General features: G+C 42.3%; 1 protein-coding gene across 2 annotated transcripts in view; it reads right to left on the bottom strand.

The window, feature by feature from the left end:
- Positions 1 to 27148, bottom strand: part of TP53I11 (tumor protein p53 inducible protein 11) — a 49724-nt gene extending 22576 nt beyond the window's left edge. The window contains exon 1 of one of the 2 annotated variants that reach the window (XM_077928957.1): positions 26932 to 27148. The gene's annotated coding sequence lies outside the window, so the exon portion shown is untranslated. Of the gene's footprint in view, positions 1 to 26737; positions 26757 to 26931 lie in introns of those variants that run through there. The other variant, XM_077928959.1, reaches the window with a different exon arrangement.
- Between the last annotated feature and the right edge of the window lie 424 nt (positions 27149 to 27572).

The raw sequence follows: 27572 nt of genomic DNA, 5'->3' as shown, positions 1-27572 counted from the left end.
TTCAGCCTGCAGCTATCAAAAGAGACAGTTTCTGCTTACTGAATTCCACCCGGCCTCTCCTGCAAAGCAGGGGTGGGGTGGGGTGCTTTTATTTCTGGCCTGAGAGATGCAGCCACTTGCTATGAATTTTTCAAGTTAAGCAAATGAACCATAAACTGCCCGCCTAGGCCCTTTAGGGCAATGTAAAGCTTTAAGATCCACATTTTGCTTTCAGTCTGAATGCAACATTATTATTTAATTTCTTCAAAAGGCACATTAAAACACAGTTTCAATATTTCATATACCCCAATTAAACTGTTGAAATGTTTTGGCAAAACTATTAATTAAGATGCCAATTTTGAAATGTATTTCCATTTTTGTTTCAGAAAACAAATCTGTACTGCAGTCCTTCGATTCTGCTATTTCAAATACAAAGAGTTTCCAAGGCTATTCTATTTACCAAAGCTTCTATTGATCAGTGTTCATTTTCATTATGCACTGTTGTTTTATGTTAGTACAGTGGTACCTAAGGTTAAGTACTTAATTTGTTCCAGAGGTCTGTCCTTAACCTGAAACTGTTCTTATCCTGAAGCACCACTTTAGCTAATGTGGCCTCCTGCTGCCGCTGAAGCACAATTTCTGTTCTCATCCATCAAGAAAAGTTCTTAACCCAAGATACTATTTCTGGGTTAGCGGAGTCTGTAACCTGAAGCGTATGTAACCCGAGGTACCACTGTACTATTAGTTTTAGGATGCTTTCACCTTTGTGATTTTTACTGTTTGTTGAAATCTGCCTTGGAGTCTTTAGACTAGAAAAGATAAATAAAATAGACAATGCAAAAGCTACGAGTTCCATCTTTCTCTAGTTTTGGGTTTTATTTTTGTGGTGGGGAGTGGCAGAGAAGAAGGGACAAGATGATTCTGATCTCATGACTCCACTTCCCTTCATCATTGGTTCTGCTGAAAACCATTACTAATTCAAAAATGATTTGCCACAATGCTGCCATGAGACTTCCACAATGGATATAAGAGGAATAAAAAAATTAAGAGCCATGAAAATACAAATACTTAAAAGGCAAAGCTTTTTATTCTGCAGTGACTATTTGCCTGCAAAAAGCTGCAGAGTTCAGCATCAGCACAGCCATTCTCTCAAGGTACTGTGAATTCAGCAGCTTTACAGTCACACAAGCACAGGGTAAAAAAAGGTTTGTGCATGCCAAACTATGCAGTGGCTATACCAGAACATCTACTTAAAATATTCCAAATCATTAATTGGCTTCTTACCTGGACCCTTCGTGCTTTGCAAACATGAAGGTTCCAGGTAAAGATGCCTGTTATTTCCAGTTTTGTTCAGCTGCTGCTTTTGCTGTTTTTTCAAAAAGAGTAAGTTAGCAAGTGGTAGATTTCTGCTGGAGAACTGCACCCAGTCAATACAGAAAATAATGGTCTGATCAAGTATAGGCAGATTCCTATATTCCCTATAAGATTTCCTGCCCCACCCCTGGTTCGTCCACCAAGAAAAACAACCTGTGTGTAGGTCAGTCAGTCTGTGTTTATATAAAACCTAAATATATTCATCAATAGCTGAGTATATAGAACACCCTTCCCATTGAACTTCACTCCATGAAAGCATTTTCAGTTGGTGCCAGAAGACAGACAATCTTTCTTTTCCTCCAGCCCTTTTGAATATTTCAACTGTACAGTAATATGACGGCTGATGGGATTGAATTGTAAATTTTATTATGTTTTCGTTGGCTTGATATAATTGTAAATGCTTTGACCTATCCTCCGAGTCTATAGATATGGAATGTTTGTGTTGGAGCAGGGAAGGGCACCTTGTACTTTCAAAGTGTCTTGGAAGCAAAAAAACCTCAACTGGGGATATGGGGCAGCTCAGATACAGTGGTACCTCGGGTTAAGAACTTAATTCGTTCTGGAGGTCTGTTCTTAACCTGAAACTGTTCTTAACCTGAGGTACCACTTTAGCTAATGGGGCCTCCCGCTGCCGCCGTGTCCCCAGTGCGTGATTTCTATTCTCATCCTGAAGCAAAGTTCTTAACCCGAGGTACTAATTCTGGGTTAACGGAGTCTGTACACTGAAGCGTCTGTAACCTGAGTACCACTGTACACTGAAAGCCTCTGGGGGCTGTATGGGGCCTCTGAGCTGCAAGTTGCTTACATGTGGTTTACATGAAGATTGCGAAGTTGATGAAACTGACTTAGACTTCTGTTTTGTGCTGAAAGTCTAGAGCAGGGTTTCCCAAACTTAGGTCTTACGTCTGTTTTTTTTAGACTACAACTTCCATCACCCCTAAGCTAGCAGGACCAGTGGTCTGGGATGATGGAACTTGTAATGCGAGAACAGATAGAGACCCAAGTTTGGGAAACCCTGCTCTAGAGGAAGCATTAGTGCAGAGATGACCAACACTTAATGGCACACTACGTCAGGGTGTGTGTCTCGCACAGGCACTGCTGCTATGTTTCGTTTTCAGCTGCTGCTAATCCATTGTTTCTAGTTTCTTCTTTTCAGATTCTCTTCAGCAGAGACAAACTACAAGCCCTACAACTTCTAAACAGTTATGACAACTGCTACCAGAAGCAAAATCTGGGTCAGGGGCCATATATTTGACAGCTGCTGGTTCCCTATCTAGTTAACATCTAATAAAATTTATATTTATTAAATTCATACTTTATACACAACATTGATATACACACTTTTTATTTTATTTTTATGTGTGATGCACCCCTTAAATTCTACTTATGATTCATTGCCACCATGGGAGATAGACAGGCATACTTGACAGTTGGCTTCCCTTCAGACCCCACAGCCTGGCCTCAGGATGGGAGATACTTTGAGTTCCAATTAATGTTTTAGTTTTGAGAGCTCCCATGAGAATCATTTTTGATCAGACATTAACAACACAGTCATGCTCCCCCCCCCCAAGTTAAAGGAAGCAAACTGCCACACCTTCCTTTTATTCTTTGATGACATGGTATTATGAAAGGGGATTGTTTTTTTATTTTAGTTTAAGCTATTATTTTCTAAGTCAACACCAATACAGGGCCCCCATAATAAAAATGCAACTCACAGAAATTCAGCCAGGAACAAGTTATTCAGAAAAGATTAGCGTCAGATTAAGTCCACTGCAAAGACAGAATAGAGAGTGTTGTATAATGTGGGGGGTTGACATTACTTGTCCTGCAGTTTCATTCCCCCACATATTATGGGAAACTGAAGATTACTCTGTATTCATCTCTTCCACTGAGACTTCTGGTGTTTTGATGGTCACAGGAAGTGGAGCCAAACCCAGATGGAAAGATAATAAGAATGGAATGAGAATTCAGCCTTTTGAAGTAATTGCACCTAGTATTTCAATTGCTCCAGTGAGCCCTGCTGATGCAGATTAACCTCACGCATGCCCAGTGTGGATCTGCAATGCAAACTTGGCACATCTAGCCTGAACCATAATAATGGCATCCCTGGAAATGAAAAGAATCCCACAGAAAGCTGACAGGAGCACCTCATTCCACCCTCCTCCAAAAAAGGTACCCCACCAGAGATTGCCAGTGGGGATGAATGAAACATTCACACACACACCCCAACTCTTGGGGCAGGGGAAGGTGTGTGTGTAAAAGAAATTTAATGAAATCAAGTTGCTATTTGCTTCCCATACAAATATGCTTCTTATTCCATTTTTATCTTTAAAAAAAAAAGAACGATACTTCTTCCTGATCCCAGGGACCATGCAAGCAGTGATGAAGATGTTATCAGGCAACCTGATCTGGTTACATGAGTTTCCCAAAAGCTAAGTTAGTACATTTCCTGCCCTAATGTAATGGGTCAAAGGCTTCTGTCCATTTCACAGTCCACTCAAAACAATTACTGAAACAGAGAAGCATTTCATGTGCAGGAAGTGGGGGGAGAATGAGTTTCTTTTAATTCCCTCCCTGCTCTTCCATTCAAGCTCAGTCTTACCTGTCAGCATTATAGAGCTGCTCTTCTAATATGCAAAACGGTTCTCTCATTCTAGGTTTTTTTGAGTATTTATTTATATGATTTTTTTACCTGGCCTTTGTCCCAGGGTGGGCTATAACAAAACAGTTTACAGTTATAAAAAAGATAAAACCATTACACTTATAAAATAAATTAAAAACCATTTCCAGGTGGAACAAAACAGCATAAATGCAGAAAAAGGTGTGTCCAAGGCTAGTGTAAAGAGGCGGATCTTCAGTATATAGCAAAAGCTGTACAATGAATAAGCTAAATGCACCTCGGGGGGGGGGGCGGAGCTCCACAATTTAAGTGCTAGCATTGGGTGGCAGGGGGCTGAAGCATTTTAAGTTATGTGGGTTCTCAAGCTGTGGTGTAAGCTCAGTTTCTTCACAATTTTGTCTGACCATCAAGTCAAACACTGGGCTACTACCCCACCAAGCACATGTTTCAGGCAGATGGCCCGTTTCCATTTATACCAAAATAAATGGTATAACCTGTAATTTTTAACACTATGTTTAGCTTTCCCAAATGGAAGGATTTTAAGTGTATATGCAAAAATAAATAAATAAAATATATTACTGACAGTAGTCTTAGGACATTCAATCCTAATGTGCAACATGTGAGACATGGAAGTTTACCTCATGACAAAAGGCAAACAAACCCAAATGACTTTCTAGCCTCCTCAAAGCCAAGACAGAATGTCAGGCTGGAAATTCTATTGCCTATTCAAGCTTGAATGAGGGCAGGAGGGGCAATTCCAGAACTCTGGTCTTGAGGTGCAAGCTTATAGTCACCATCTTAGGTAGCACAGACTGCAGCCAGACTGGACAGGTTCCCAGGGACACAAGGTTGGCAGACAGTCCATGGCTGCAAGCAGGGATGGTGAAACTGGATGCAGACATCCATCCCTCAAAGTCTACTTGTTTCAAAACTTACTGCATTAAGAGTCATCAGCTTTTAAATAAAAATTGGTTTCTCTCTTCATGGAAAAATGAAACATCTCAATTATTTTATTAGGCTCCCTAGGTGTCTGCTATAATTAAACACAACACCCACGCTGTTACATGGCTGGTAATTGCACCCTGCAAGGAAGCGACAAGCCTTCCAAATGTACAGAAGGCGTCGGCATTCTGTCTTGAAAATAAGGGCATGGGGGAGAGCAAACATTTCTGTTGTACTTATCTGATGGGTTATGTTTTCTGCTTCATGCTAAGCATGCCGTGCCACACATTCCCTGTGGTCTGCCACGGGGCTCAGTCTCCACTATACAGTGGTACTTCGGTTTAAGTACTTAATTTGTTCTGGAGGTCTGTTCTTAACCTGAAACTGTTCTTAACCTGAAGCACTACTTTAGTTAATGGGGCTTCCTGCTGCTGCCGCGCCGCCGGAGCACGATTTCTGTTCTTATCCTGAAGCAAAGTTCTTAACCTGAGGTACTATTTCTGGATTAGCAGAGTCTGTAACCTGAAGCATATGTAACCTGAAGTATATGTAACCCGAGGTACCACTCACCTTTCGAAGGATGTAAAAGGCATGCACAGCCTTACCAGGGTGCATATAGCTTCCATGAATTTTGTGACATCTGCTTTAGTAACAGGAGACCTTCTGCAGGAAATAAAATGGACATTGCTTGGGGAGGGCAATTTTCCCCCTCCCATGCCAAAGAGTTATAAATGAATTTAGAGTTCCCAGTCATAATTAGAGAGTCCCCACACTGTACATATACAGCTGTGGTCAGTAGAGAAGGGAAGGAGGCTTATCTCCCCCTTCTCCCCAGTACCTAGAATATTGTCACATCATCATTCCAGGCCCCAGTAGCCTTGGAACAAGGAATTTTATCCACCCAGCATCAGGCACCATGGGAAAGTTTTGTATCTCATGTTGGCTGGCATGTTCCTGTTGACAGTGTTTCAAGCACCAGAGTATAGCATGAAAAATGGGGGAAGGAGGGAGGGAGCCAACTATCCCAACTACGGGGGAATGTATATGCTATCACAGCTTCTGCTTCATTACCTCCAGTGAAGGACAGTGCATGAAAGCAGCCCATTCCACTGTTGAACAACCCTTAGCAAATGGCTGTATAGCTGAAATCTGTTTTCCTGACATTTTTACCCATTGGTTCTAGTCCAGCTGCCCTCTGGATCAACAGAAAACAAGACTGCTACATATTCTCTAGAGATATTTCAAAAACCGCTGTCATATCCCCACCACCTTCGTCTTCTTTTCTGCTGGCTAAACATACCCAGCTTTTCCATTCCCCATACAACTCAGCTCCCAGACCCCTCACCATCCTGGGTACTCTCCTCTGGACACGTGCCAGTTTAACCAATCAGCGTCCTCCTAAAAATGTGGCATCCTAAAAAAAGGACACAGCACTCCAGGTGCAGCCTGATAAACACAGAATTGAATGGACCTATTATTACTCCCTGTGATCTGAACACTGTACTTCAGTTTATGCATTAAGGCTGCATTAGCTGTTTAAAGTGGCCACATTGCATTGCTGCCCTGTGTTCAGTTTATGAGTTTATCAGTTAAGACACTTCACATGCAAAGCTGCCAATCCATGTGTCCCTCCACTTTCCATAACTTTGATGCTCTGCTTTCTATGACAGTAAATCCATTTTAGGCACCTGAACAGGGCTTAATGAATGCAATGTGGGCTGGAGAGTCTGCTGCTTCTCCTCCCCAATGCAAGAGGGCAAAAAGAGATACAACACCATTCGCAACAATTAGAACCTGATCCCATTGAAATCTGGCAGGGAATGTTAAAATGCTTGTGCTCTTACTGCAATCCCAATCTGCATCCCATACCTTCTTATGCCACCACTCAATTGCTAACTGTATGGATGGCATCACTTCAAGTTTGGCATTACAATGTCACAGGAGTTTCCTACTTGCAAAATAATAGATGTGGAAAGTGAGAAGGAGCCTGCCATCACAATATTGCACTTTCCCCTCATTGAGCCTGTTCAGACACCTGAGGCCCACTTGAAATGGCTAAAAATTACAGAAATAATTTAACAGTTATCATTATTAAAAATATATATACTGCCCTTCATTCAAAGATCTCAGGGCAGTTCACAAGATAAAAAATTACAAGCAAGGACCAGCCTACATTTAATATACGTATATACAGAAAACAGAATATACAAGGCACTTTTTACAAAGTGTACATGTCAATAGATAGATGTCTTGAAAAGAAAAGTAAGTCAGGCAATAACTTGGGGAGGGCCCTCCACTCCTGAGGGGGCCAGGTCCTCCTCAGTCATCAAGCAACCCTCAGGTACCTGTGGCTAAATGACTCAGACTAAGGGCTAGAGGTGCCGAGTTCCGCATGACATTTCAGGGGCTTGTCACATGGCATGACATCACATGTGCGACACATTGGGGGTGGGCTCAACTCATCCAGCATGGGGGGGGGGGCTGAGCTGTCCTCAGCCACATAGACTTGGTGCCTATGCTAAGGGCTTGTCCACACTTCTGGTTTTTTTCCAGATTAATGTTTGCTTTGATTTAGAGCTAAGGAGTGGGTTTCCCCTGGGAAAGGAGTGGGCAAGGGGGAAACTGCTTGGACTTGTGCCTAGAAAGCACAGGTCAAGCAGAAAACCACTCTGACTTGCGCCTTCTAGGCATGGGACAAGCGGAAGTGTGGACAAGCCCTAATCCTCTTTATGATATTGCAATGATACACCTGTGTTTGCCTCACTCTGATTTTTCCTACAGTTCCACCAATACCTTTCTGTTACAGAACACATATCAAGAGGCACCAGGTGCAATTGGCTAGTTTGGCAGTTTCAGTCATAAAGTTCTATTTATTAAGTAAAATGCTCCCTTCCATTCTTCTCTGATAATGTGGCATTTCTTAGCTTCAAGCGGACTGCCTCAATTTGTTATTGCAGCAACCATGACTCAGTCAACGACACTTTCCAGTCTCAAAGCTCCACTGCAATCCAGTGAATAATTGATTGGGCTGCTGAACATGTCATGGATACCTGCCTGCCTGTCTCCACCAAGCCGGGACCATCTCCCTTCATAGAGATGGATCCAAATCTCTGCAGCAATACTGCTATCACGGTTTCCTTTGATCAATCACAAATTGTAGACTGAATAAGAAAAATTTTATGAGAAAACTTTGGGCTTGCTTACAGCTCAGAGGCATCAGAGACAAATGTTACAAAAGAAAGCAGGATTGATAAATACATTCCAAAAGCTCCGTTCCACTAAGAGGTGACAACAAATACATACATTTCCCTGATAGATCTGTGGCTGTATAAATTAACATTTCAGCTCAAAGGAGAATTAAAGGAGAACAAAAAATAGCATGAGTGTTGTGGAATGTTTTTCCTGCTGAAATATGGGAGGCTACAGTGGAAATGGGTGGTGCTGTGGTCTAAACCACAGAGCCTAGGACTTGCCAAACAGAAGGTCAGCAGTTCGAATCCCTGCGATGGAGTGAGCTCCCGTTGCTCAGTCTCTGCTCCTGCCAACCTAGCAGTTTGAAAGCACATCAAAGTGCAAGTAGATAAATAGGTACCGCTCTGGCAGGAAGGTGAACAGCATTTCTGTGCACTGCTCTGGTTCACCAGAAGCAGTTAGTCATGCTGGCCACATGACCCGGAAGCTGTCTGCGGACAAACGCTGGCTCCCTTGGCCAGTAAAGCGAGATGAACGCTGCAACCCCAGAGTTGTTCGCAACTGGACTTAATGGTCAGGGTCCCTTTACCTTACATTGGTACTAGCATTCTTGAAGACACTCCCATTTCAACAGGCATTTCCCAGATTTCTTGACTTGAGTCTCCTGCTTTGATTGTTGTTTTCAACTGTTTTAACCATCACACTGTTTAAATGGACTTGTTTATTATATAGTATTATGTGGGGACAGATTCCCCTAACTAAAAGTCCTGGGTACCATATTCAAGCAAACAATGTAATTTCTAGTAGTAGAGTTAGTAAATGTAGGAGATTACTAAATGCATGAAGTTTTCACCCAGGTGCGAGACAGCTTAGCAGTGTAAAAATGCAGGCTGAATCAGTTTCCTTGCCAGGAATAGCCTGGGGAGAAGAACCATCATGTAGTACAAAGGAAGGTAATGGGTGACTGACAAAAACAGTTCTCTTGTGCTGGGCAACAGAGGAGTGTGAGCCCCTCCTTTCATGAGTGGCTGGTGAGCAGAGACAAAGGTCAGGTTTAGGATTTCATTGTTTGGTTATGTAAACTGGGAGAGGGAGTTCCAGGTGGGCAGTGACATAGGTGGAAGGGGAAATCGTCTTGGTTTTCACCTATTAGACCCTATTGTGCCATTTTGATTTTGTATTACTGTAGAGACATTTCAGATTAGGGCTGTATTTGAACTTTCAGAACTTGGCTCAAATTGCACCCATATTGTTTCAAAGTAGAAGAGTTTGGCAGCAAACAAAACTAAAGTCACAGCAAGACATGCTTGCTATATAAATACCAAACTACATTTAGATTTCGCTCTCTGAGTCTCTCTTTCTCGCTCTCTGATCTCATCATAAGATTGAACTGCAAGAGCCTGGGTGATTTAAATTCTGTGCCTCCTCCACTAATGCAGTACCATCACTCTCTCCATCTCCCATCTGTAGAAACTACGCACACACGGCATGATGAAGCACTATGATCCACAAAAGCACAGCACATGGGGATTGCCTCATACAACAGCAGTGCTTTTTATTATTAAAAGGCTGCCCAAACCAAGCATTGTTGGTGGCAGCTGAACACTTAAAAAGCAAAAGCAAAAAATAAAAAATGTAGCTTTGACATCACATTCAGATGTGTGTGTATTTTGTACGTGCTTTACCCAACAGATGAACTGGTACATGTTTCTTAATTTACCTATCCAGTTTCTCTCCAAGACTGCTCCTCCTCTGGTTCAGAAATTCACCTGCATTTTTTCTGCCTTATCAGCAACACATTATATCCAGACCAGTAAAAATGCTTTATAGACAAGATGTGCTTTAGATGAGATGGGTGCATGTTTAGAATTCTCATGCTACCTTCTTGAGTTTAAAAAAGGGGTGTGAACTCTGTTTCAGTATCACAGAACTGTGAAGATCCAAAGGTCATCTAATTTGACCCTCTGGCCTAAAGCAGAATTCTCCTTATCTGGAATTCTATCAAATTAAAATAGCCTGCTCGTAAATAGAGCCATTAAATGTGGATAACAAACGAAACAGCACATATCAAGACATTACCTTCAACAGTATAAAGAGTGTGGCATCATATTTAGACTCACAAGGTGAATTGACCCATAAAGTAAATCAGATGGAAACTGTTAAATGTTACATTATCTTCATTATTAGGCTGTGCACTGACTGTGTACTTTGAAAAGTACAATTCAGATAAGGGCATTTCAGTCAAGGTTTTCACATGCCCATGTTGGATGGAGCAGTTAATAAGGTGTTTTGAGTCGAATTGGGGGCTCCCAAACTCCCCTCCCTGAGTAATATTGTGGGATCAGGTGCCTCCAAAGCACTGCATTTTAAAAGTGGCCACTAAGGATGCAGGAGAAATTGGATTCAGTTCTCATTTAAAGCTGAATTTATCAAATTGTCACTTTCTGAAAATATGTAAGAACTGAAACATAGTGATACTAATCTGCTAATCTGTTTTCCAACCATCTATGAGAATAACATACAAAAGTGAATTATATTAGGAGAAATTCCTTGCAAACATGTTTATATTAGTCAATCCATCCCAAAACAGTAAAATCTATCCTTGCAGGAGAATTAATGAAGGTATTATTCTGACATTTGGCAGACTTTGTTGCCTCCAAAGAGGCAATATTCAACTATGTCCTACTCACAGTAGACCCACTGAAATTAATGAACCTAAATTAACCATGTACAGTTACTCCGATAGGTCTACTCCAAGTATGACTACTGCTGAATACAATCCAAGGTTTCTTTGGGGGGAAGGAGATGATGATGCATGCGTACCAGTAGTCTTCTGGACACAAAAGAGATTTCTGAAGCCAGGGCAAATGATGGGGGGGGGGGGGCACAAGGAATGAAAGAGGGTCAGGACATAGCTAAGGGACCTGGACTCTGACGGGTCAAAGAAAAATGACCTTTGCACCTTATGCCCCGAGTTTGTGCATTTCCCAAAAGTCACATATATCAATTTTAAGAGCCAAATTATATAATCCAAACAAATATATAAAACAGAGAAATATGAGAAAAGTCGTGTCTGCATCTGCTAGACTGATACTGACCAAGTCTTGTCTGTGCATCCGCAGTTTGTGATGAGCCAACCCTATACTGAGAGTCAGGCAGTCTACGGCTATGACTCTGTGTCTAAAGCAAACAAACAAACTTAATGAACTTATGCTGCAGAACTTTGTTTTTAACAAGGCTGATCTTTCACTCTTAAGCATAATTCACTTGTACTTAATCTGTTTGTGCATGCAGAAGAAAAAGAAAAAATATAAGATTTGGGTGGGGGGGGTGTATGCCTGTCAGTTGCTGAGCAAAAAACAAAGTTACTTGGATGGGGAGAAAAGGAGTCTACCAGGTGCAAACCCTGTAATTGACAGAGCAATCAGTGGTGTCAAACATGATCCTTTACTCTAGTTTACAACCTTATAGTGTTCCTGATGGCTGACTGCAAAATCCTGGCATGTTCTGAAGATTCTCAAAAAAGTGTTACACTTTCTGTACTGGCCAAGAATGATGAAAAAGTCTCTCTCACTCTCATAATATAATAGCAGTTTATTACTTGTACCCCACCCATCTGACACACAGAGATCATCTTGAAATATGGAACTAGAGATGCTATTGAGCTTTCCCAGCTGATGAGCACCTTGTCCCTAAAAGATATGCCATTGCCACTGTATCTTTATGACATCATGTTGGTTTCTATGGCAACAAGCTCATTCCAGACAGATTATTATTAGTTTTAGGTGTAGAATTCCCCTGCTTGCGTAAGAAAGAAAAAGAATACAATTAGAAGTAATGAAGATTTTCAGAAGAGCAAGAATGTACAGATTTATGTGAAAGATAAAATATGACAACAGAGGAAAGGAGGAGGGCAGGGAGGCAGATGAAGTAGTGTTTCATAATTCACGGTGATTAGGAAGGAGCGGGAAAGAAATGGAATTGCTTCAGAGGAACTACTAGGCATGTGTTTAATGGGGTCATATGGTGTAGGTGAACATTTCTACGCAAAACAGAAAAATTAGACCAGTATTCAAAAGATGAGGAAGAAACGGCATGCAACAATGCTCTTTTGATTTGACAACAGCATCACTTGGAAGGACTTCAAAACATTCAAAACATTGAGGCTGCAGTCTCTTGCTTTTTGCCATGCTGAGAGCAACTCATTTAGCCCCCACACTACTTTCTTCAATGACCACAGATACCCATCCCAGAGAGAGATCACCCCTTTGCACAGTCATGTTTTCTATCCACTCATGAACACATGGTATGAAAGGCCAATGGGCATATTTCCAGTTTCCCATCAACCACACGGAGTTTTTAGTTTTAGAATATCAGCAAAAGACTGTAGTTGCATACAATACAATGTATTAGGAGAACAATGTTTAAAATATTTATTGTATTATACAAAGCAAGTACAGTGGTACCTCGGGTTAAGTACTGTATTTTTCGCTCTATAAGACGCACCAGACCACAAGACGCACCTAGTTTTTGGAGGAGGAAAACAAGAAAAAAAATATTCTGAATCTCAGAAGCCAGAACAGCTCTGAGGGATCGTTGCGCAGTGAAAGCAGCAATCCCTCTTGCTGTTCTGGCTTCTGGGATAGCTGTGCAGCCTGCATTTGCTCCATAAGACGCACACACATTTCCCCTTACTTTTTAGGAGAGAAAAAGTGAGTCTTATAGAGCAAAAAATACGGTACTTAATTCATTCCGGAGGTCCGTACTTAACCTGAAACTGTTCTTAACCTGAAGTACCACTTTAGCTAATGGGGCCTCCTGCTGCTGCCGTGCCGCTGGAGCACAATTTCTGTTCTCATCCTGAAGCAAAATTATTAACCTGAAGCACTATTTCTGGGTTAGCAGAGGCTGTAACCTGAAGCATATGTAACCCAAGGTACCACTGTAAATGAATTGTTCCTTGTGGGAGATAACCTTTGTGCCCCACGTAGAGAGATGAGCAGGTTTAACAGGCATTGAACCAATTAGAGAAAGCCATAACATCAACTCTCTAAATGCCTAGAGAGTGATGTGACAGAGAGAACCTCTTCTTGTCAGCATTCCATTTATGTGCTACAAAAAGAATAAGCCTTTCCATAGGTAAAACAGTGAGCAGGAACACCTAGAATATAGTCAGCATTGTGCTAGCAAGAACATGTTCACTCTTAATTTACAGGTGAAATGTTCTCCCCCCCACCCCACCCCGCTATTCAATTTGAAAGGCCCAAATAGTCCACAATGGACCAAATAGTCCAGCAACTCTCTTAAAAAAACAAATTTTAATTTTATTTGCTTTTATTTTGTGCACACCCCATTTACACAGTTGAGCACTTTAGGATTTCATTCTCACAAAGAGAGAGTTTCCTAGTTGCTGCATCATCAGGCAATTTTTGTCAGTCAAAGAAAGTAAACGGGAAAACATGTACGCATGCTGTTTATATACAAAGGGCATTTCCATGTCTTAAGTCCATTTAAAGAGTACTAGGAAAAGGAATGGTTGGATAGTGTTTTCGAGGTTACCAGCATGAGTTTGACCAAACTGCGGGAAGTAGTGGAGGACAGAGGTGCCTGGCGTGCTCTGGTCCATGGGGTCACGAAGAGTCAGACACGACTAAACGACTAAACAACAACAACAGGAAAAGGAAGACTTGGAAGTTGAGCATGATAGGGGAATAATCACTCAACTGGAGACGACAACTTAAAAATGGAGCTAGAAATGACTATTTTAAGAAGTACCTTGGACCCTTTAATAAAAATATAGTTTCAGAGAAGCTTAGAAAACTTTTTTCCCTTTCCCCCCCTCTTTACAAGCCGCCTTTCTTCCAAGCAACTCACAGAGGTGTAAAGCGTTCTTCCACCACCCATTTTAACTTGACAACCCTGTGAGTTAGTAGGTTAGTTTGAGAGATTGTGATGGACCCACAGTCACCTAGCAAGCATCATGGCTTGACAGAGATTTGGACCCAAGTCTTCTTAGTCTCTATTCAACATTCTAACCCTGGGGTAGCCAACAGAGTCCCTCCAGATGTTGCTGGACTACAAACACCATAATTCTTGACCATTGTCCATGCTGGCAGGGGCACATGGGAGTTTGTAGTCCAAAAGTATCTAGAGGGTACCATGTTAGCAACTGCCTGCTCTAACTATTACCTCACAACAAAACACTGAAATAAGAAACCCAGGAGAGATGTGTTTTGTTGCAGGTGAAGTCATGAAATAACCAAATGTTAAAAGCTAAAGGGGGAAAAGTGCAGTTTGAAAGAAGCCGGAAAATTTTAAAACAGCTTTAAAAGTATTTTGAAGTGCTCTAGCCCTGGAACAGCAAACATCATGTCCCCCGTCTCCCATGTTGCTGCACTGCAACCATCATCCTTGACCACTGACCATGCTGACTGACTACTGTTCTGTCAGTTCTTTTTTTTATATTTAAAATCCCACCAACTTTAATCCTTTCATTTATTCATCTTGATGAAGTTGGAAATTTCCACCAGCAATATTTATTTACTTAACTCCAGGGGCAGATACGCAGGTCCCACAGAGAACTATACTTTTGACCCAATGTATGGCTTATGTCTTCTGCTGCCTATACACCCAGAAGGTCTTTTGAAATTGTAAGCCCCAAATTCCATTACTACCATCTGCCTTTGTCTGCACCCCAATCTATACATTAGGAGCAAGGACTTAGGCTCAGGGACCAAATGGGGCTCTCCAAGTGAAACTGGCCCTTGAGACTCTTCCCAGGCTGTCTGACAGCCTCTTCAGATGCTTTTGCCTGGCTGGAATGTGTCTCTAAACTATGCCAATACATGTTGATTTCCTGTATAGGGATGTGCATGTAGGAACTATTACGACTTTTGTGTAGCTGGAATACAACTTACTGCACAAAAGGTAAGAGTCACACCTGTTGCTCCACTCGCTTTTACCTCTGACACTATTGGCATGTGGTCCTGAGAAGGTTGTCTGCAAGTAAATGCAGCACTTGGGCTGAAAAGGGTTTTCCATTTCTGCCACACACATAATTTTTTTTAAAAAAAATCAGATAAAATTACTTTTTGGCAGACTATGGGCCGATACTTGGATTTTCATCAAATTCTTATTCCGTATATAGTGTAGCTCTTGAGAAACTGGGCAAAGATCTAAATCAGACCTCAAGGACAAAGTCTGGGTGCCCTTCAGTTGTTAAGTATCTCCCATAGCAACTTATGTTGCAAAAATATATATACAGACTTCTTGGGAAACGGAAGCTGCAAACTTCTGGCTATCACTAACTAAACTGCTTGAGCTGTCATCAGCACTAGTTCTAGAATGATTTATTTGGAGTAGGGTTGCCAAATCCTATAGTAAGTTCATTTAAGGTAATGGACTTTAAGTTAGTGGTTGCCATCAATTTCAATGAGTCTACTCTGTGTAGGATTGACACAGGATACAACCCTGAATCTTGACACATGGTCCTTCTTTCCAAAGAGTATAAACCCAAAGAACAAAGCCATAGTTACTTCCAAAATGTGATGAAGGTCCAACACTATATTATTGCAATTAGTCACAGAAGTGTGTAGTGCCCATAACTGCATTGCTTATATTCTTAATCAACATGTGTTTATATTTGCTTGTTTTAACATAGCAGAGGGAAGAGACGGTTTGTTATCCCCAATATATCAAATGCAGCTTTTTAACTGGGAACTTAATAAACAATTCCATTCACTCCTTTCTTTTCTTCTGTCCTTCTTCCTAGTTGACATTAATTCATCCGATTTTCTACTGGTCCCTCTTCAGGACAAACTTCTAAAGAGGTTCTATAGCTGATTAACTGACAGGATACAAGAGAAGGCCACTATTGGTTAGTACCTGTGACATCATTACCTGGAAGGAGCAAAATTTTCTTCCACTTTGATGAAACTGTGTCACATTTTAGAGGCTGAACACTTGTCTGCTGTATTACTTTAAGTGTTCCAGAAATCTGCTAGTTTGCAAACATTTTTGCCATCACGCTACAAAAACCATGAGAAAGTATATGTGTGCAAATGCACAAATCTAACTGCTGTTTTAATACAATAATAACAGGAAGGAACTATATTGGCCATAATTTCTAAAGACTGACCAGCAGTGCTTTTTTCAGGGGGTACTCAAGAGTACACAGTACTGGAACCTCTTTCGTGGTTGTTAAAAAGTGTGGCACTTACTGTAACAACTTCATGGTAAGCACCGACACCATTTTTCAGAAGAAGAAAAACACACACTTCTGACCAGCATTCCATTTAAAAAAGGGGGGAGAGGGATTAACCAAGAAGGCAACAAAACAGGCAATTCTTTTGTGCAGTATGCAAGTTATCACTTACATAGCAAGACGTCTTTCCTTTCCGTTTCCATCTACTTCTCAACCTCATGTTTCCTGTAAATGTTCCAGAGCAATTTCCCAATCCCTGTCCGACTACCCCAAGAGGTCGTAAAGTAGCTACTGCATCCTTCCTGATTCTACCTATTCATGCAACACTTCGTTCAAATTGCCAGTGCAAGTTGCCCCAACCCAACTGGCTTTTTCACGAGGCTTGTTTCCTCCAGTTTTAATTATAAAATGTCCCCAAGCTTTCCTTATCAGAAGGGCACAACTCTAGGGCCAAGGACATTCAGATTTTCAAATTCAGCTCTAAGTGAAAGTTATGATAAGGTAAACTTCCTTGTTTGTTTGTTTGTTTGTTTGTTTGTTTGTTTGTTTTTAGTTCTTAACCAACACATGCCTTGACACCACGGAGACTGATATACAGTCTTTTGGCCCTGAACACAGCTTTGGAAAACAAGCGCAATCGAAAGCATGTTTACTGGAAAGTAACTTGCGGGTGGCGCTGTGGGTTAAAGCACAGAGCCTAGGACTTGCCGATCAGAAGGTCAGCGGTTCGAATCCCCACGACGGGGTGAGCTCTCGTTGCTTGGTCCCTGCTCCTGCCAACCTAGCAGTTTGAAAGCACGTCAAAGTGCAAGTAGATAAATAGGTACCGCTCTGGCGGGAAGGTAAACGGCGTTTCCGTGCGCTGCTCTTGCTTGCCAGAAGCGGCTTAGTCATGCTGGCCACATGACCCGGAAGCTGTACTCCGGTTCCCTCGGCCAATAAAGCGAGATGAGTGCCGCAACCCCAGAGTCGGTCACAACTGGACCTAATGGTCACGGGTCCCTTTTCCTTTACCGGTAACTTGCATTGACTTCATTGGGGATTTATTCCAAACCTAAGGCTGCAATCCTATAACCACTTACTTAGGAGAAAGTCCACTGAACTCAATAAGGCTTGCTTCTGAGGTTTGCACTATTGCCTTTTAGAACCCAATAAGCATAGCGGCACAAACCATGTCTCTCTTTTTAAAGAAAAGTCTGGTTTTTGTACTGATTTAGGTTTTTAATTTCTTTAATATAAACCATTTTCTCTCTTTTATTGTATTACTGTGCATACAGATTTGCAACCTTCTATACATATCGTGGGTTTAGAGCAGAAAGTGGCTAACCTGTGGCCCTCCAGATGTTGTTGGACTCCCAACTCTCATCATCCCTGACTGCTGACCATTCTGGCTGGGACTGATGGGAGTTGGAATCCAACATCTGGAGGGCCATGTCCTCAATACCTACCAAGACTCCATGCACTCACACTAATGACAAGCTGATAACTTTGGATTTTTTAAAATATGAGAACTTAAACACCTCCATATGCCTGAATGGAAGTTATTGTGTTAACATTTAGCACCCAGTTGGAGCCTTACTAATACTGGGGTGAGTATTCTTCACAGGGTAGGGAGATGAAATGCTGGCTGTGCACGAGGAATGAAAGTAGATCAACTGGGGTGAAGCAAGATGACTAAACACTGAAATGAACTGTGACAAGTGTGCTGATGTCAATTCAGCCACAGAACGGCAGCTCCAGCAACACAGCACACACCGCAGGGCTATGGTGGTTCATTGATTTAAGTTTCTGCTTGCAGGCGAAAGTTGCCAGAAGCAGACATGCCAATACAACTGCCTGGAGACCTGCAAATTTCCTTGGAGACCTCCTATGCTTCGGCTGCCCATGTGTCATTAGGCTCTGTTTGTACGACTTGACAGCTTTACAGTATGAAAAAATTTGTGTGGCTTGTGAAAACTCCCTTGTTCCCTTGACAGTCATTGAAACACGGCTCAGTACCCACAGAGGTCCTCCACTCCACTGCTTCGGGTCACAGAGTTTAATGCACCTTTTTTATTTTTAATAGGATAAAAGACTTCACTGGGTTTAGCTACAGAACAGACAGCAGTGAGAGGAATTGCACTTGATTTCTGTCTCTTAATTTAGAGCACCTTAAGACAACTTTCTTTGGTGACCTGTTCACAATACTAAATTTAAAAATCGATAAACCACTACTGTGGACTGTTCTCTACTGGTACCTGTCCTATTTGTCAGCATATGGACTGAGATCATGAGTATGAATTAAGGCTGATTGGGTGGCACAGTATAGAACTATTTCAACCAGAGAGTGTTATTCTGACCACCACCACAGTGTGCAACCGTTAACCCTTCCATTCCAACATGTTAGGACAGAATGAAAATCACATCCTCCCTGCTTATCAGCCAGATCAGTATATTAGCTGAAAGATGTCCATCTTCTTCCCAATCATGTCTTGCAGGATGAGGTTTAACCCCCACTACCCACCCAGTGTGCCATTATTATTATTACCCATCTTTTTCCCTGACAGGGACTCAAGATGGCTTACAACTAAAACAGAAACAGCTAAAAACATTGGGGGGGGGAGAAAACCATAAAACGTTTAAAAGATAAGTATGCTCTATTAAAACATACAGATAATTACAACAGAAACATCGCAGCACAAGCCCTTTCCTTAAAAGAAATCCCCATGAAAAATGGCCTGATTGGCTGAAGATCCGGAATGATGTGTTTTATATCTCCAGTTTTTTTTGTGTCAGGTCAAGGGAGAGGTGCATTGCAGACTGGGTAAGAGTACTGGGAGCAGAATTAAAACTACAGTCCAGAGTTTCCCCCATCTGCAATACATACACAATGAAAAATTCACAGGAAAGAAAAAATCATTCCTTTAAAGAAACTCCTCCCTCAGATACATAAACTTCATTCAATGAAAAGAATGGGAGAACCTAAAGCAATATATGGTGAAGATCGAAGGGAAGTGGGTCATATAGTAAACATATTTTTTAAATAAAACAATACGCTTTACCACTGGTGTTCTGCCATTTCATTCAAAGTTGAACTGTGAATCTATTTTAAAATCACTTCCTCCAATTTGCCTCTCAAAATCCAGAACCCTAGAACTGACCCTGGTAAATAAGCACCACTGTGGGGAAATGAAATACATAATTCTGTTCCTGGTCAGAGACCATCCAGAGCTCATCTTTCCTAAGCATCCAACAATCTGTGGTGCAAAATCTGTGGACTACAGGGAGTCCTGGGCCAATGAGCTTCTCTCAGTTCAATTAAAATATGACATCTGCTGATGGTTGTTATGTTTAAACAGAAGAGCCATGTGCTGCTTCCTTAACCGCTTTATAAAAAATTTTTTCCCATGGAATGGTTGGGAAATCCAGTCTTGTATCTTCTGCTATCCTTTCAAACTGTTTTCAAGAGATACAGATTACAGGTCTGTATTTATAAATGTAGAAAAATAAAAAATAAAAAGGAGATTTATAAAAATAACATTCCCATGGTTCAAGCATCACTAGACATTTCCCATTTGCCTTTAAGCCCCAAATAGAACACCAACACAGTTTTAGTGATCCCCCCCCCATCTGAAATTATATGCCATCTGACTCAAAATTCATCACGTCACAGGAGGCATCACAGAACACATTTCTCAGAAAGCATTCTTTGAATACCGCAAGAAGAGCCATAAGGAGAACCAGAATGCCATAGTGCTTTTAAGCTGAGTGTTGAGTGTGGTATGGCAAATGAACTGCCAGAGTTGGACCGGAGATATTTTAGCTCAGGGTCACCCAGTGTCCTTCATAGCTGACCAGTGTCATGCACTCACCACTTTCTCAGCCTTTTACAAAGACAATAGAGCTGCCCTTGCATATCCTGAGTTCCTTAAAGGAAATGCATGACACTGGGGTGGGGGTGTAAATCAGTTAGGGGCTAAACAGAGATTTGGATCCAAGTATTCAAGCATCAATTCATACATACATATTCAGAGTTGCTTGCATGTGACTTTAGTAACTTGCAAACAGGGAATGTGTACAAACGGTTTCAAATTACTATCCTACACTGCTCTGAAAAAGGAAAGAGAAAGCAAGGGGATCTTTAACTGTGGACCTCCAGATGCTAGTGGACTGCAACTTCCATCATCCTTGACCATCAGCCATGCTGGCAGGAGTATCTGGAAGGCCACAGCTTCTCCACCCCTGAAATAAATAAAAAACTAAACTAGTAAGCGCGTTTTGAACTATAGTGGTTTCAACATGTAGATTAAGCATAATGTTCTGGTGTATATTTAACCAAAAAGAAAAAAAGGTCTCTTGTTTTAAAATGGTGTAAGCAGAACATGCTGTGGGCTAAGTTTATTTTTCCTTGGCAGTCTCTTAAGCACAACATGCTTGTACAGCACTCCCCTCCCCACCCTCCCACACCTGTATATTCAGACTGTGCTCTGCTTACGAGCTGCAGATATGCTGTAAGTATAATAAGCTGCATTGCAATGCTAAACATTCTAAAGATTTAAAGAAAAGGAAATGGCTCATTTATTAAACACAGCACACAGCAGCAGAGAATAACCATTAGAAACACATGGAGTGTTCTTCTTTGGCAAAAACTGGCACAATAAAATATAATGAAGTGCACTTGTGTAAAAATTGACTAATGAAATAAAACTGGCTCAAGGTTTGAAGCTGGACTGAAAAGAAATATTTTCTTCAGGCATGTCTGCAAGGATCATGGACAGAGCACTCCAACATGGTCTTTCAAGTCGCAGAGTATCCACAGTCGTCTGCATAGCTTGTCATTTTGGAGTTCAGCTGGGAAGTCACAAATAGGACACTTCCATATCCAATTTTGCATTAGCACCTTGAAACAGATGTACAGAAAGTTGCCCTAGAAATCTCCTAATCTTCAGAGTCACCACCTGGCTTTATTGCAAGTGGGGTTGGTAAGACTACAGTACATCCTCCCTTTGTAACTTTGTGCAAGCAACTCTGTTACTCTGTATATATGTTAAATGGGGGGGGGGGGGAATAAGTTCCTGAAGAAAGGCACTTTAACGTGTTGTTACAATGGAAGGATGAGCTTCCTTTTGAGACATGTACATCAGAGATGTGGAACCTGAGACCCTACAGTCTTCCAGGACTCCCTATCACACCCCTGAGACTCTCCCAAGTCATGCCCATTCTGTAGTCCACATCTCAAAATGGCTCTGCTCTGCACCTTCCAGAGGCTGGAATGTGTCCTTGAATTGTGATAATGACTTGTTTCCCTAAATTGAAGAGAGAGGTGTGTGTGTATATATAGAAACCTCTCAGTTGTGCATGGCTAGCATGCTATCTATTGTATAGAGACAAGAATGGCATTGTTTTCCCTGCCCACTTTTGATCTGACCCACGCCCACCATGTGGGCCCCAGAAGGTCCCCTATGAGGAAATGCTGAAAAGGGTCCCCTGCTTCTCATATAAGCAAATGCCATAATACTGTTGTGGCGTGTCACACTCGCCCTCACCAGCAGCCACGCTCTGTGTAGCAATTCAAAACATGATTGACATGGCACAAGATAAATTAGCCTACATGTTATTATCATGTACAGTGGTACCTCGGGTTACATACGCTTCAGGTTACATATGCTTCAGGTTACAGACTCCGCTAACCCAGAAATAGTGCTTCAGGTTAAGAACTTTGCTTCAGGATGAGAACAGAAATTGTGCTCCGGTGGTGCGACAGCAGCAGTAGGCCCCAATAGCTAAAGTAGTGCTTCAGGTTAAGAACAGTTTCAGGTTAAGTATGGACCTCTGGAACGAATTAAGTACTTAACCCGAGGTACCACTGTAGTTCACTTTAGTTTTGTGAGAGTATAATGTTGAGTTGGGGATGGACTGCAGGGAAATTATGGAATAAGTGAGAGAGAATGGATGGACTAGCACGTGCTCTGGTAGAAAAGGCAGGTGGGACTTTTGAAGACGCAAAGAAAGTAGGAGACTGCAGCATCCTGGAAAAGGAAGACCACCACACACCAATGCCACAAAACAACAATATGACGTGAGAACTAGACACAGGGCTTTATCTCATAAAGTTTTCCCAAAACAAGGCTTTTCATATGCTGTGCCATCATTCAACTCACTCTGCTGGTTGTGCCAAAATTATCAGCCTTCTCTGTCCAGTTTATTTCTATCAGCTATCACTCATCTTCAGATCTATGTTCTCTCCCTCCTGTCAGGTCCATGACACTAGTTGAAAGCAATTTCTGAACCAAACCCTCAGTCAAGATTTAGCAGGACAACACATGCTCTTATGAAATAAAGCCATTTCTCTGTCTCTCCTGTCCACTGCTTGATGTAATATTCCTCAATATACAGCACTTTTTAACAGGCTCTGTGTTAACTACATTAAGGCACACCATCAAATTAAATTAAACACAAGTTAATAATCAAGACTGATCTTGCAACAATGCCAATTGAGGGGAAAATCCAGCTTGTTTGGATAAACTGTGGCACCTCTCTTTGGTTTTAAAATGGCAGGTGTGCAAATGGAAAGATCCACAGATGGGACCCAGAAGAGTAGACTAAGATTTTCACCCAGTCATGATTCTTTCACATAAGATAGAAATCATAAGATAGATATGGATGCATAGATAGTTATCAATCTACCAGGAAATGGGAGTAGGCCTGTGATTGATTAGGTTCTTATCTTTTATCTATTTGCTACATGCAGTGCTGCCCATTCTTCAACAAGTAACTCTAGTGCAATGCTAATCAAATAATCTTCTAAGGCACTTTCTCATCACTTTTTTAAAATGGAAGGCTATGAACCATGCCCCCAACAGGCTCACTGTTAGCTGTCTCACTTTTGCTTCTACTGAATAATAAAATAAGCATCTAACAAAGTGATATATAGTATAAAATGGGGGCGACTTTCCAAAAGTCATTAGACTGCAATTCCCATAATCTCTGACCACTGGCCACGTTGATTGGGGCTGATGAGAGTCAAACACCACCTGGATGGCCACAGGCTCCCCATCTCTTACATAAAACAGAATAAACAAGGAACAGAGTATGTACACATTATGGCTTACTCTGGTTCCAATGTGTTCCCACCATTGCAGCTTGAAGAAATACTTACTCCTGTCTGATGTGTTTCCCCTCTAACCAGCTTTCGTTCAACTTGAACATGCAAACAACCATTAAGCTCAGGTGTGTACAGTTCAGACAGCTGTTGTACATGTGCAGATGACAGGGGTTGCCAGCATGGAGAAACGAATTAGGTAATGCGTATCAGGTGCATATAGAAATTGCAAATGTGACTTGAGATGCGGGGAGGGAGAAACGGCCTTGCTGCGTTTTAAGCCACTAAAGTGCATATACTCTTCTATTGGATTAGATGACCCTCATGGTACCTTCCAACTCTACAGTTCTACGACTCTATGGCTATTCGGCAATATTAGAGGAGGGACTGACAAATTTCAGCCATCCAGTTCTGTGTTCGCTGTTCAGCTGGAGTCTGTAATGAGCTTTCTACATCCCATTTCAGTCTCCAATATGTAAACATGAAATATGTGTGCATCCTCTTCATATACATTAAAAGCACCTTTAACACCTCTTACTATTGTGTGCTCAACTGTGGGTCTTTTCTATTGTAGCGCCCCAGCTTGTGGAAGTCCCTGCCAGGAGAAGTTTAGTTGGCCTTCTCATTAAAGCTACATATGAGCAGCTAAGATCTTATTCTGCTACAGCTCCAGTATGGGGTTAAAATTCCATCTCTATACTAAATTGTTCTGTTCTGCTCTTGGTTTAAATGTATGAAATTGATTTTTCTTTCCAACTGTTCTACTGTGTTTTCTGTAACTTACTTATTCTGCTAGTTGCTCTGAGTTTATTTTAGAATAAAGTGCTTTTTTAAACAGAAGAAGAGCCTTTTAAAATAAAATATCCTTTGTTTGAAACACAAGTTTTTCATTTACAGTGCAGAGGCAGAAATAGACTCTGCTGTCATTCAGGACACTCTTGTGACAGTCTGATGAGAGTTGCAATTCAAATCCACTTCTGGGGAACACCAGGATGATGAAGGCTAGACTAAAGCTGGACTATCCCACTGTTTAGGAACTACAACTGAACTGATACAGGATAAGATGCTGCCTGCCTCGTGATGGTTGTGGGTAGGTGATGCAGCTGATCTGAAATATCTGCAATGGTTCCTAGTTCATTTACAGACCAAATTCAAAGTGCTGGTTTTTATGGTCTGGGTCTCATGTGCCCAGAGAGTGCCTTTTACCAAAAGACTCTGCTCTAGATTCCATCTGTTGGGGTGGTAAGTGTGCTATGCACCCGAACAATACCTTTTTGTAGCTGTTTCAGAGTTACGGGATGTGCCCCCCCCAATAATGTCAGGGGTAGAAGAAGACATTACTCCACCAGGCTTCTGGGGATTGGTTGGTTTTATATGGTTTTCAAACTGGATCTCATACTTGTATCTTTTGGGGGGTAGGGCAAGCCACTTTCTGAAAATATTTGTTGAAAAGTGGTCATGAAACACTGTAAACAAAGAGCACTTTTAGTGCTGCCTGGAAAGATTCATTGTATTTTGCAATCATCTGTCCTATTTTTGCAGATTGTATAATAACAATATCAACAGGACTGCTAAGAATTTGAATACATCAAGTGCTTTTAGTGGCTGCGGTGAGAGCATTCTAAGAACCTCCCTATAAAGCAGAACAAACTTTTCACCATCATGTTTGTCACGAACAGTTAGAGAAAAAGGCAAAGATCATAGAAGGGCAAATTTGAACTGCTTCTCAACTCATTCTCTTAATGGTACAGAAGGTTGTTTTCGCATGACTACTGTAGCTTGGAGGGTTCTAGATTCCTTCACATGTGCAGGGCCTCCCATTGTCCACAAACTGAACTTTAAAATTAAGTACATACATTGCCAGGCAAAGAGAGTGATAAGTTAGGGCTGCCATATTTCAAAAAGTGAAAATCTGGGCCCAAATCCTGGCTACGTTTGGGAAATTCCAGACATGTGGCAGCCCTAGATAAATAGCATTAGTGCGACCCACACTTACAGAGGCTACAGCACAGCTGGGCAACCTGCAGTGCTCTAGCTCTCTTTGGCCTATTAAGTCTCACCGACTCTTCCCATTAGTCATTCTGGCTGGGGCTGATGGGAGTTCTGAGTCCAACAAAAGGAGGACCTCAGGTTCACTACCCTGCCTTAGATCCAGTAGCGAAGGGCACCAAGAGCAACTTTGCATTAGTAAAATCAGATGGCTCTTGCAAAATGACAAAAGATAGCCGGCTACATTCCTCAGGCAAGGGAGAGAACATTATTAAGAGAGCAGATGTGAATTCTCAAATACTCTGCTCTGAGGAACCCAACCAGCAGATATATTTTTTTAAAAAAAACCCCGAGCTGAAAGGAATGGGGTGGGTGTGTTCCCTTCAGTTTTAGAAAGCTGGATGACATGTTGAGAGGTCTGGCTGTGCAGCACTGCTGTTGCTCTTACAGTTGCTTCAGGGGGAAAAGCACAGGGAGGAAACAGACAAAGGAATCCCCTCCCCTCCCTTCCCTCCTAGCTGTTTATACAGTTCCTTGCACAATGAAGATGCCCCTTAAGGTGCTGCATGAAGCACAAAGCCATACAGTACGCATGCATTCAGAGACATGTTGACACCCATGCAATGCTTAAATTGAAGGGGAAGGAAGGGGTGGGCGGGGCAACGCCCCTTGGGTATTGGTGGGTTTTGGTTTGCTTTTTGTTTTAAGAAAGGGGGGGTGGCACAATGTGGGTAATATAAGGATAAATCAGGGGTGTGGCTTGCAGATGTTCACACCCATACCAACCAATAATTCAGGGTACTATGTGCCAGCGCCTTCATTTTCTTAATCCTTTTTTGTGGCAAATCCACCCACGTATATTTAAATACCTTGTCTGCCCCCCCCTCTCCCCGCACCACCACAAAAAATCAAATTCAGCATCATTGCCTGGGTTGAATGAGGTAAAAAGAAACAAATACCCACAAACTTGTGAGCAATTTCTGCAGCATTTCATAACGCAGCCCACAAGGCTCTTAAAACAAAGAGGTGTCAAGAAATGTTCACCGTTACAACTGGCTCCCCTCCCTCCTTTTTTTCAAGCCTTAAAAACAGGAAGTGGCTTTCTCTGCCAAACTATACACTGATTTTTATTTTTAATTTTTTTGGCTCTTCGCCAAACTCCAGAAAGGCAACCCCAACGCTGGGAGAAGGAGCGGGGGCGTGTGAGGAGCAATTAATTATTAGTATTAGTAGTAATGGGCTGGGCTGCCTCATCCACTCTCCCAACATAGAAGGGAGTAAAAAAAAAGTCGCGGGACAGTCCTGAGGGACTGCTATTTCTTCACCCGCCGGTGCCCCTGAATGCAAGCGGGCTTACTTTCTTCGCAAGTTTGTTTCGCCTCGGGATACACCAGCTGCTCCCGGACTCCGTCTACGACCCCCGGGGCAGTTTCGGCCAGCAGCTATTCTTAGCTAGCGAGGCCAACCGAGGGCTTTTCTGAGGGGAGAAAGCCCAGGCGGGGAAGCTGGCAGCCTGCCTCGCGAAAAGTCAACGCGCTGAAAACAACTCACAGTTTTAAAGCATGTTCCGCCCACAGAAAAGGTCGCTGGCTCCAGAGAGAAGCAGCTGCTGCTGCTGCTGCCGCAGAAGAAGAAGAAAAAGAAGAGTAACAATCCGCACAGCCGGCCTACGGGAGGCGGTCACATCTCCGAGGGTCCCTCGCAGAGCCGCCGCCAGAGACAGGCAAGCCACTTTTGCACAACCTGCGCGTTTTTTCCCGCAAGCCGCGGAGGGCGCCTTAGCCCCGCCTCCGTATTACCATATTCAATCAATCACACGTCGCGCGGCGAGGCAAAGGACGGCCCCGCCCTCGCGCGCACGCCCCGCCGCTTTGTTGCCGCTCGCCCACACGCTGCGCCGCTTAGCTGGAGAGCGACACCTGCAGGGAGCGAGAGGCGGCGCAGGGCGCAGACTTAAGCGCCTCCCGGAGAGGATCTATTGTTTTTACAGTGAATTTAAGGTTGCACGACGCGAGCATCCCGCCCCCACACCCTCGGAGTCCCCTGGCAGCACGAGCGCGCGTATCCTCGGCGGCGGGTTTGACGGGTTGGTTTATGAATCCGGGTTAACATGCCCCAAGGAGAGGAGAAACTTCGGGTGTTAAGTTTAGAGCTGAGTTATTAGGTCCCTTTTGTGCATAGCTGTCAACTTT

Source organism: Podarcis muralis, chromosome 1 (genome assembly GCF_964188315.1).
Source record: "Podarcis muralis chromosome 1, rPodMur119.hap1.1, whole genome shotgun sequence".
Classification (NCBI taxonomy): domain Eukaryota; kingdom Metazoa; phylum Chordata; class Lepidosauria; order Squamata; family Lacertidae; genus Podarcis; species Podarcis muralis.
Note: the sequence above shows the minus strand (reverse complement) of the source record. Positions and strands in the feature narration are given on the sequence as shown.